Source organism: Podarcis raffonei, chromosome 9, assembly GCF_027172205.1.
Source record: "Podarcis raffonei isolate rPodRaf1 chromosome 9, rPodRaf1.pri, whole genome shotgun sequence".
NCBI classification, from domain to species: Eukaryota; Metazoa; Chordata; class Lepidosauria; order Squamata; family Lacertidae; genus Podarcis; species Podarcis raffonei.
Window position 1 is genome coordinate 3,613,826 of NC_070610.1, and position 11,979 is coordinate 3,625,804.

The 11,979-nt window shown below is 43.4% G+C and overlaps 1 long non-coding RNA gene across 1 annotated transcript; it reads left to right on the forward strand.

Moving 5' to 3' along the window:
* The first annotated feature begins 2,255 nt into the window (after positions 1-2,255).
* On the forward strand, positions 2,256-4,815 carry LOC128420501 (uncharacterized). Its single transcript, XR_008332055.1, has 2 exons — positions 2,256-3,187; positions 4,361-4,815. It is a non-coding gene; the product is annotated as an uncharacterized LOC128420501 (long non-coding RNA).
* The last annotated feature ends 7,164 nt before the right edge of the window (positions 4,816-11,979 follow it).

Here is an 11,979-nt window from a genome sequence, read left to right on the forward strand (position 1 = left end):
CGGCATAGACCTTCCAAGTAGGATGTCAGTCTTTTGTTCCCAAATATCTACTATTGAGTTCCATGACATTGAGATCTAGATTTTCCTAGTTTATTTTATTTGGAATGCTTATAATGGAAGTTTGAGACTATAATTGGAGTAGATATGTTCACCTAATATCGAAGAAGGTAATGATATTTTACTTTGCCATGCTTTATCCATGGGTCTAAATTGCACTCTTTTCATTTTCAGATGACTTCATAAAAGGGTAGGACAGTTTCAAACAAAAAATAATCAAGTTAGTTTAGCCTGCAATCCTATACACTTGAGTAAGCTCCACTGAACTTAGTGTGTCTTAATTCTGGGTAGACATGCACAGATTGCACTGTGTTATGCGCAAAGAAAGGTGTGGTTATAAGGTGAACTTGGAATGTGCAGAAATTCTACTCTTTAGAAACTGCTAGTCATAACTTCTTACAAACACCTTCCCTTCCAATTTCTTAGAGAGGAGTATTCACTTCACAGTTCATTCCAAGCAAAATGTCATTAATATTTCTGAATGGGGCTTGAACTCTTTGTGTGCAGCCAAACAAACAAAACAGCTAGGGTGAAATACTTGGAAATGAGCTGACTGTATCCCATTGAGCTGAATTTAATCATGTCAGTTACACTGCACTTGGGGTCACTTGAACTGTAGATTACAGGTGGAAATTGAGTTTACTTTTAAAGTATATTTCAAGGAGACAACCCTTTATATATGTAGCTGCAGCTCCTTTTCACCATATCAAGATTCTTTTTTTTTTAATGAGGGCAAATCTATGCTGAAGCTCATTAAAAGTATTTCAGAATGTTACAAATAATAATAAACAAACTTTTTTTAAAAAATAATAATAATGAGGTGCAGACTTTGTGGCTAAGAAGGCAAAAGCTGTTGCTCCTGGGGACTATGCTCTTGTTTGCAAGGATGCTGAGTGAGACCAGCCCTGCCTCCCTTGCGGCTGAAATTATGAATGTTGCTACTGCTTGGGATTGCTCTGTTGCACTCAGGACTCGCCCACACTTCCTTTGGGAATCGGAACCAACATCAGTTGTTTTTTCTGCAGATTGACGTTTCTTCAATTGTAAAGAGCGGGTTTTCCTGGGGGACAACAGGACAAACAAAGCACTGCCTAGGAAGCACTGGGCAGCAGAAAAGTTCTTGGGCCCCTGCTTTCCAGGTACAGAACAAGGGGAAGTGTGGCAGAGCCGTCAGTGAGAAGGCCTCTCCCCAGAGGAGTTGTGTCAGCTGGTGCTAGTCTGGTGCTCAGCAGCCATTTCTCATACATTTTTCATGAATTAGTAAAGATTTGCACGATATTGCACCCATTATTTACAGAATTGTTCGTTTTTACTTTATTGATAAGCTACTGTGTTTTCTTTTTTCTTTTTAATTTATTTTTATTAAAGATTTTCTTGGTTTACAAAAGTACATGCCTTGTCTCTTTTTTTCAGGTTGTACAGTCTTATAAATCAGTTACATTTGTTGTGAGACATTAGTGTTGAGTACAGTATAAGGGACACAGGTGGCGCAGGGACATAGGTGGCGCTGTGGGTTAAACCACAGAGCCTAGGACTTGCTGATCAGAAGGTTGGCGGTTCGAATCCCCGTGACGGGGTGAGCTCCCGTTGTTCGGTCCCTGCTCCTGCCAACCTAGCAGTTCGAAAGCACGTCAAAGTGCAAGTAGATAAATAGGTACCGCTCCGGCAGGAAGGTAAACGACATTTCCGTTCGCTGCTCTGGTTCGCCAGAAGCGACTTAGTCATGCTGGCCACATGACCCGGAAGCTGTACGCCGGCTCCCTCGGCCAATAAAGCGAGATGAGCGCTGCAACCCCAGAGTCGGTCACGACTGGACCTAATGGTCAGGGGTCCCTTTAACTTTACCTTTGCAGTATAAGGTTGGGGAAGTAGAGGGGGGAGAGGAGGGGTGTTGTTGTGAGGCTTATATTCTTTAGTATAGTGTACATGTGGGATTTTGGATTGGCATCAACTGGGTAGGTTCTCTTTCTATTCGTTTATTACATTTCCTTGATAGTGAGAGGTATTGGGGGGCAGGATGTGGTTGGTTGTCTGTGGCTGGCTGCAGTGGGGTTTGTTTGCATTTGTGAGATGGGGAGAGCTTGTTGGGTCACTTAAGCCAGATTGATTCTTGATATGCTGTTGTGGATTCTTTTTGTTGTCTTGTTTGGTTGTGTATGTGATAAAGGGGAGCCATACTGGGGTGAAGGAGTCCTTTTCTATTTGTCCCCGTGTCAGTTTCAGTTTGTTGGTTAGCTTTTCAGTAAGGCCATTTCCCATACAAGTTGATACCGTTGGTCCATGTTTACTCTTGAGGGGTCTTTCCAGTGTCTGGCTATGAGGCTACTGGCTGCTGAGAGCAGGTGGGTTATAGGCTCTGTATAATGTGAGTGGTCATTACGATCTTGGAAGATGTTCAGTAGAGTCAGTTCTGGGGTGAGTTCTAATACCTGTTTAGTTATTTTGCATATCTCTTGTAGGACTGCTGTTCAGAAGGGTTGGATTTTAGGGCACCCCCACCACATGTGGAGGTATGTGCCTGTGGAGGTGCAGCCTCTCCAAAATCTTGGTGAGGTTCCTGGGCATATCAGTGCCAGTTTCTGTGGTGTTAAGTACCACCTGTAGGTGAGTTTCAGAGTGAGTTCCCTTATTTTGACTGATACAGACTTAAAGGGAGGTTTAGACAATATTCTAGTCCATTGGGTGGGGTTAATTTCATAGCCTATTTCATGCTCCCATTGTTCTTTGATTGCGTCAAGGGGGTTGTAGAATTTTGGAGCAGTATTTTGTATATTGTGGACACCATTCCCTTGCCGTGTCCCTCTGTTGTCAGTACAAGGTTTTCGAAGGTGGTCAAGTGCCTAGTGGCTGCTGATTTTACTGCTGGATTGTTTAAGAAGGCATGTAGTTGATGGCATGTAGCTAAGGTATTTGGGTGTCCCCAGCTTGTTTTGTATTTCTTGTGTTGGTATGGGCGTGTTGTTTTTGTAGAAGTCTTTTAGACAGTGTAGGCCTTTGGCTTGCCAGGTTTTTATCTGGAGGTTTTGTGCTGTGTGTCGGAATAGTCAGATGGGGATAGTTTGCCTACTTTGCCCTGTATGAACCTGTTCAGTGTTGTGGGGATTTTCTTTCGTTTGTTTTGGAGAAATGGGTATGTTGTTGTGGGGATGTTTTCAATGATGTCTCTCTCTAAGTGGACCCATTGTTTTGTCACGTCTTCTAGGATATACGGGATTACGTGGCATACTTGGTTGCCGATGTAATATGATTCTATGTTGGGGATTCTCCACCCCCCTTCTGAGGAGGCGAGGTGCAGGTATTTGGGGCTTACTCTTGGCTTTTTGTGTGAGAAATTAAATGAGTGTAGTTTTTTCTGCCACTTCTGGAGTTGGGTTGGGGGAATCCAGATTGAGAGAGTTTGAAATAAATAGGTTAGTTTTGGGAGGGTGATCATTTTGATCATGGCTATTTTGTCTGAAAGCTACTGTGTTTTCTGATACAATTATGTGGGTGGAAATGTTCGCTAATTTTTAATGCTCCATTATTGCTGTGAGCTGCATTGAACTGAGCTTTGTCACTGGAAAAGCAACATGAAAATATTAAATCCAACTCAAGGGTGGAGTTCATATTTTTGATTTGATTAGTTTTTATGTACACCAATTAGAGAGATATTTCTTATGCATTGTAGAAATAGTCATACACACACATATACATATACATACATATATTTAAAATCAAGATTTGAGCCCTAGGTTTAAGGTCTTTCTTGCAGATGTAATTCAATTTCATGCAGTGTATTGGAAAAAAGACCTAACAGCTATGAATAATTGTCTGAACTGTGGTGTTCTTGGCCTCTTGTTCAATATTCATTTTCAAGGCGCACACCTCTGTTGTCTTCTGAGGCGGGCATATGCCAGCAACAACAAATGTATATCAGCAGCCTTCTTAATGCCACCTCCACTCCAAAGCAATAGTCTTCTACATTTTATGACACAGTATATGTGGGTGGGAACCCAGTTTTAAATGGGTGACAACCTAGCAGACATCCCAGGTGGAATTTTATATAATACAAGATGAATTGTCCTATATGTAAAGAGGCTTTAGAGAGATTTGACATTGAAAACCAACTCATCCTCCCACAGTAATGAATAGGGCATCTTCCAAAGCATTCATGTTGGTAATGACTCAGAAGTACATGCACTTGAGAAATAGTGTGTTTGTTTTCCCATTAAAATGACTGATTTTAATATCCTGAGTTGTTGAATAGGACTTATTGAAGTATAAAGTGATATTGGCAAAATATTTTTTTCTTTCTTTCTCAAAGCTTCTTGCATAAAATCCAGAATGCTGTGGCTCTCTGTGTTTGTGTATCCTGTTGAGTGGCAAGCCTTTGTTATCTCTTCTCTTTTTATCTTGAGGTCAAAACAATGATGTTATACATCACGGCGGCAGCCCTACCTTCATTTCCTGAACATCTTTGCTCAGGGCAGGTGTCAAAAAGAGAAAATTGTCTTGCAGCTGTCTATTATAGAATGAGTGCTCTGAAGAGTATTTATTTATACCATCTATGCTAAGAAATTGTGATGTGGAAGAGAAACAGCAGCTTTTCTTCTTCTTTACTCTGTCCTAAACTTGAGCTGCATGTTAGCAAACTGTCACCATGAATTTGTTCTCTGCTTCATTCCAAAGTCTGAGAAATAAGAGCAGCTATTAGTGGAAACTACCATATTTTTCCGTGTATAACATGCCCCCAGGTATAAGACGACGCCTTTTTTTTTTTTTTTTGGACCGCAACAAAAGTTTTGCCTATTATTTCAAGGGAAAATATATTGTCTTATACATGGAAAAATACGGTATGTGGATATATTTGGGCCAACAACTGATGTAACTAGATTGATGAGGGAGAAGGTGCTTTTCACAAATGGCTAGTTCAGTGGTCCCCCTCAATCTGGGTTTCTTTTTTAGGAGGGGCATGTTCACCTCTCTATCTCATAATGCAGTCCTTAGAACATGCAAACAAATAGTTACTATACTACTACAGTTAATAGATCTCCTCTTTTAATTGTTGTCTTGCCTTAATGCGATTGGTTTATTTTGTATTTTAATTATGGATGTTTATAGTTTAACGTTTGTGTTGTTGGTAGTTATCCTTGTAAACTGCTTAGAAGCATAGTTTGGCATTAAATGATATAGAAATGTAAAAATAAATATCATTGTTGCTGTCTCAACTGCCTCATCTACTTGCTCCTGGCTGTGGGGGATCAAATGTCAGTAGCACCACAGAATATGGGACAAGAGGTAAACATTTGCAAGTGGGGAACCCCACCCCACCATATATTTGGAACTGAGCTGGAGCCATATGCCTGAATCAACTACATCCCAGTTCGTGTTCCTGGTGCCAGAAGTAGTTTTACCAGCTTTTCTTTGTATTCTTCCTTCTGGGTTGCTGGTGCATTTCCAATCCCATATTAATGTTTATGGCTCTTTAAAGCTTTAAATATTTATTTGAAGGACTGTCTGCAACCATGGCAGCCTGTCCTCAAGATCAGAAGACTCTCCGGTCTCTTTTATGATCCTTTTGCTTCAGGGTTCAACAGTCAGAGAACAAGCAACAACATTTCTTCATACAGTACAGTCTCATCTTACACAGGGGTTCAGTTCCAGGGGTTCCACCTGGAGCCGCCCCACAGCTAGTGGGTGAGTGGGAGATAGAGAAAATTCTAGTACTCCTAGAACCCATGAGGCAAACAAGCCTTGTCCCCCAAGCAAGGTGGAGAGCTTAAAAGCTCTCTTTTTTGCACTGGAAGGCCGGGGGTGCTCATTTAATCTTTGTTGGAAGCTGCCCAGAGTAGCTGGGGAAACCCAGCCAGATGGGTGGGGTACAAATAATAAATTATTATTATTATTATTATTATTATTATTATTATTATTATTATTAGATATTGTGGAATCTCAGAGAACTGGCACTGAGGCTGAATCTTTGTTTTGCTATCACTGGTCTATTAATAATTGCCATGGCATTGCATTGTATGTTATTGCTTTATGTATGTCTTGAGACAGTATAAAGGTGGCGTACAGCCATTTTTAAATAAATAAAAATAAATCCAGAGATTTCTGGTTTACAGCTCAGTCTCCGTTACAGAGCATGCTAACCACATCTATTCAGATGTTAAGTCGTACTGAATTCAATGGGGCTTACTCCCAGGTAAGCAAGGTTAGGATTGCAGCTGTAGCCACTCTGTTTTGGAAGCAGATAAAATATGGAGAGAAAAGATTGCGGAAGAAGTGTAAAAATCTCCCCACTCTCAGCAACTTAAATTGTATTTTCAGTTCACGAATCTCTTTTTTTGAGAGGTTGGTGGGGAGGTGATCTGTGGGTGGGAAACAGATGCATGTGCAGTTGTTGTTTTTAATTGAATGTTTCTGATATTTCTGCTATGATGGGACTGAAAGAGGTATCAAAAGGGGAGATATTTGAGCTTTCACAAATAAAAATGGCCATGCTTTTTATAACCCTAGGGCACTCACTTTTTATAACCCTAGGGAAATGCACAACGTGCACATGCATGCACAAACACACACACATACTGCTTTATAGGTTTATAAATAACAGGGTGAGTGCTTTGAGAAATGTATTGTGGTTCCCTGCTTTTTAAAAATAATTTGAACAAAGATTAGAGACCACCTGAGAAATTATGGAAATGACTTCACCTGGGAGTGAGGCTCATTGAACTCAGTGAGACTTGCTTCTAAGTAGACATATACAAGTAGGATTGTTCTGTGAATTCCATCCACACCTCTTTCTTGGGTGACTGCATGCAAAACAGAGTATGGCCCATGCAACTAAAACGGATAAAACAAAAAAAGATACCCCCCCCCCAAAAAAAAATTACAGCCATGATTTAAGACATACAGGAGGCTAAAACCACAATAAAATAGGCTAAACAACTTAAAACACAAACTTACTGGGTAGGCTTGCCTAAAGAATTTCTTCAGCAGGCACTGAAAAGAATACAGCCAAGGTACCTGTCTGATATCAATAGGCGGGGAGTTCGACTTCTTCCAGAAGTGTTTGGCATCTCCTCTCCCACCAATTGCACAGCTTTGTGACTGGTAGTGCACCGCTGCTCCCCTTCTCTTCATCTACCCTGATGAAGAGTTCTAGGCAACTTGAAAGTTTACCCACTATTTTGTCACACTTTGGTGGGCCTAATACAGGTATTGCCTTAATATGGAGCTCAGAGTCGATACAGCTACCTTGCTTTTTGCGTGGCTTTGAAAATACAGAATTTAGATGCACAACAGTGGGATCCTAAGCTGGAGGAGGGGGATCTTATACTACCTGAAGAAAGGACTTTATTCTCTGAGGGAACATGTCATTGAATTGATAAATAAAGCTGCCAATTGGGCTCCTATTGGTTATGTTTTAAACCTAGTGTACTGCCCAAAATGAAACTTTACCTCTATGTAATGACTGCATAGTATTTTCTTTCTTTCCTTTCTGCACCCACCCACGGAACCTGTGTGTCTTGTCTAAGAACAGAGACAGAACTAGCTTGTGGTTGCATTTGTAGAGTTGAGGGATCAATCATTATGTGTCTTCTTCCCAGAAAGTCTGGATGTAACCTGAAACCTGAAAAACACCTGAAAAGGCCTTTGAAAGTCTGCTACTTTCTCCCACGCTTCCTCTTAAGACTCTTCCCAGATGCAGACTCAGGTGGCGTCTCAACAAAAGCCCCTTTCTCCCTCCTCCCTGCCTTCATGTTTTCTTTTCTCCTACCATCCAGCCTTCATAAGAGTTCTAGACAACTCACATGCTTGCATACCATATTGTGTGCCTAAATAATGGTAATGTATTTTGGAACTCAGTCATATGGATGAAGTCATACAAATGCCAAATGAAATCCCCCTCTGTGGCCTGTTCCTGAACAACGTTCCCTGTGGAATACCTTCTGTCAAAAGAAGGGATGGGAGGAAAGAGAGCGGCGGGTGGTAGTAGCTAACATCCATTCCATCCTCTGCCTGAAAAAATCATGTGTGCTTAGCGGGGCTGCTGCATGCATACCACAGCACATCACTGCTCTCAATCAGTCTCCTCCCTCACCCCTTGCACATTCACACGTTCAGAGACAGGGGTGGTCTAATGGCCTCAGGTGTTTGGAGCAGTGCTCTGAATGTCTGGTGGGGCAGGCCTCACACTCTGTTATCCAACTTCATGGCCTGGAGGACCTCCTCAGTGGCCCAGCAAGTGGGCATTCGCAGGCAGAGGGAAGGCTTTTCCTGCCCCCCTTCCACTAGGAAGGACTGAAGCAGCTGCGTCAGGTGGCAGAATCCCCTGCCTGCCGCTGCCGCTGCTGGAGAAGCAGAAGTGGCTCCTGCAAGATATTTCACGAAGGAGGGGCAGCACCTTCCCCGTTTTACCTCAAGATGCCTCAGACCCTTTTCTTCTCTGAGGTGCTGAGCAATTTATTCTAGAGGCATCTGGGGGGGCGCAGCTTTTCCCTACATGTGGTGTGGCAGGAAAGGAAGGGCAACAACCCCTCCTCTTTCTCCACTGTCTCTTTGTCAGCTAGAAAAGGTGGTGATGGCTGCTCAACATGTTTTTTTTTGGGGGGGGGACTCTGTTATGTGCAGAAAAGAGGAAAGAGAGCTGACTGCGAATCTGAAAGAACCATGTGGTTATTGTCAAGCCTTGAAATTGAGGCAGGTCGTTCTTGGCGGTGGTGATGGGAAGAAGGAGTTTAGGTGAGGCTTCATCTAAGGCTGCAATCCTACACAAACATACCTAGGAGGACGTCCCATTGGACTTCTGAACAGACATGCCTAGGACTGCCCTGCAAGCTACCATATTTTTTGCCCTATAGGACACACTTTTTCCCCTCCAAAAATGAAGGGGAAATCTGTGTGCGTCCTATGGGGCGAATGCAGGCTTTCGCTGAAGCTTGGAGAGCGAGAGGGTTGGGTGCGCACCGACCCCTCTCGCTCTCCAGGCTTCAGGAAGCTATCAGCAAGTCTTGCAAGCCCGGCGGGAGGTCCCGCAGGGCTCCCTAGGCTGCGGATAGCAGCCTCCTGCATGGAGCGCGGGGCGCCCTGAAGCAGAGCGCCCCGTGCTTCAGGCAGACATTGGGCAGCCCCACAAGCTCGGGGGACAGTGGGGAGGCGCAGCACCACCATCCCGCTGTTCCCCGACCTGATTTGGATTCCCCGACCTGGTTTGGGGGGGGAAATAAAGGGGGGGAAATTCCTTTATTCCCCCCCCAAAAAACTAGGTGCGTCCTATGGGCCGGTGCGTCATATGGGATGAAAAATATGGTAATTGAAAGGACAATAATTTGTGAGGAAGAAAGGGAATTGACGCTGAAGAAGAGAATGGAGCTCTTCCAAGGCACAGGGGAATAAATGGGCTTCTGGAAGTTTGTTTGCTTTTTTGAGAATCAGGAGCTGTGGTGTTATCCACTTAAGCTGTAATTTTAGTTGTCAAATCTGGCTTGTCATGCTTTTGGGTAATGGCTTGAGGCAGCCTTTGTTTTAGAGCTGATAAAGCAGCACTTTTAAACAGCAAGCAGCAGCAACAACAAAATACTCTAGCAAGGCTTGTGCTCTCCTTGATTTCATCCCCTCTAAGATATGTTGCATTTTTACAAACCGATTGGCCAGCCAGCACAAGTCCAATGAAGTGTCTCTTGCTCATTGTACACTGATTATTTTCTCTCTCTGTATACACACAGAGAGACATACACAGACACACTAAACGCATGCATATACTGTACATACATATATACAGTTTCTTATAAGATTATAGGGCTGAAGATTTTTTTAACAACATGTAGATACTTAACAGAATGCAATGTGCGTAGGCATTTAGGCACACTGTTTTATTTATTTATTTTAAAAGGTGTACACCTACAAATGCAGACATGTCTTTGAAAACAGTGTGGCTTCTGGTTGAGGGTACATTTGGTGGCAAACTCAAGTTTGGTGCTGTATAATGCGTGAAATGATTCTCAGATTCCCAAAACCTTCTGCTGTTCTTTTAATATGTAGGTGGGGCTGGACTTGAACTTCCATGACACTTGCAGCTCCTTCTTAACATCAATGCCAAGAGATGTCCTCTCTGTACAGCAAGGGGCATTTCCTCTGACCCTTCATTCAGTTTTACATCATTATAGTTACATGTCCTTGGAAGAAAAACTGTTGCAGAGTATTGTCATCACTGCATTACAACTCACTTCTCCACCACCCCGTTACAGCTTTTTTTTCAAAAAGATAATAATAATAATAATAATAATAATTAATAATAATAATAATAATAATAATAAATTTTATTTATACCCCGCCCTCCCCAGCCATGGCCGGGCTCAGGGCAGCTAACAAGCAATAATAAAAATAAGCTGAACGAATACAACTTAAAAACAGGATTAAAATACAACATTAAAATATTGAAACATTAAAATATTAAAATGCAGCCTCATCACAGGAGGAGAAAGGAAAAAGAAAGGGGGGGTCAAATTGGCTCCAAGCCAAAGACCAGGTGGAACAACTCTGTCTTACAGGCCCTGCGGAAAGAAATCAGATCCTGCAGGGCCCTGGTCTCTTGAGACAGAGCGTTCCACCAGGTCGGGGCCAGTGTTGAAAATGCCCTGGCTCTGGTTGAAGCCAATCTAACTTCTTTAGGGCCCGGGACCACTAGGGTGTTGTTATTTATGGACCTTGAGGCTCTCCGTGGGGCATACCGGGAGAGGCGGTCTTGTAGGTATGAGGGTCCTAGGCCGTGAAGGGCTTTAGAGGTCAAAAGCAGCACCTTAAATCTGACCCTGTACTCCACCGGGAGCCAGTGCAGCTTGAAAAGCACTGGGTGAATATGCTCCCATGGCAGGGACCCCGTGAGGAGCCTCACTGCAGCATTCTGCACCCGCTGTAGTTTCTGGGACAGCTTCAAGGCCAGCCCCGTGTAAAGCGAATTACAGTAGTCAAGCCTGGAGATGACCGTTGCATGGATCACTGTGGCCAGGTCGGGGCGGGAAAGGTAAGGGACCAACTGCTTGATGTGGCAAAGGTGGAAAAATGTCGCCTTGGCTGTTGCTGTAACCTGCGCCTCCGTGGAAAGGGAGGTGTCACGGATTACACCCAAACTCTCAACGGAAGGCAATGGCACTAATTGGGCCCCCGCAAGAGAAGGGAGTTGGTCCCTCATCCCCATGCCATCCCGACCCAGCCATAGGACCTCTGTCTTCAAAGGATTTAGTTTCAATTGGTTCCCACGAAAACATCCAACCACAGCTTCCAAGCATCTGGTCAGTGTGTTTGGGGCCGAATTGGTGTGGCCATCCATCAGCAGATAGAGCTGAGTGTCATCAGCATATTGGTGACAGCCCAGCCCAAAGCTCCGGACAATCTGGGCAAGGGGGCGCATAAAGATGTTAAAAAGCATCGGGGAGAGGATTGCGTCCTTTGGTACACTCCACATGCCAAGGAGTGGCGCGACGACATTTCCCTCCCTAGTGCCACCCTCTGTCCCCGACCAGTGCTAAAAGAGCACAGCCAGTTACAGGCTATGCCCTGTATCCCCACATCTGCGAGGCTGTGGTCCAGAAGATCATGATGGACGATGTCAAAGGCTGCTGACAAATCTAAAAGAATCAGCAGCCCTGACCCGCCTCGATCCAGTTGTCTACAGAGATCATCTGTTAGGGCAAGATGATGAAGAAGATGATGATGAAGCTGATGAAGAAAGACTCTTTTTTCAGTGGGGATAACTCCAAAGCAACAGTGCATTGGTAAGGATGGGAAAGAAAGCTGATTAAGTTTGCTTTAAAGGCAAATACATACTTTTCAAAACAATATACCAACCAAAGCACAAGCACCCCTTAAAAACTCACACTTTTCAGTTTTTCAGTAAAAAATGCATATATTAAAATGTCCATAAAAATGCATAAATTGGTG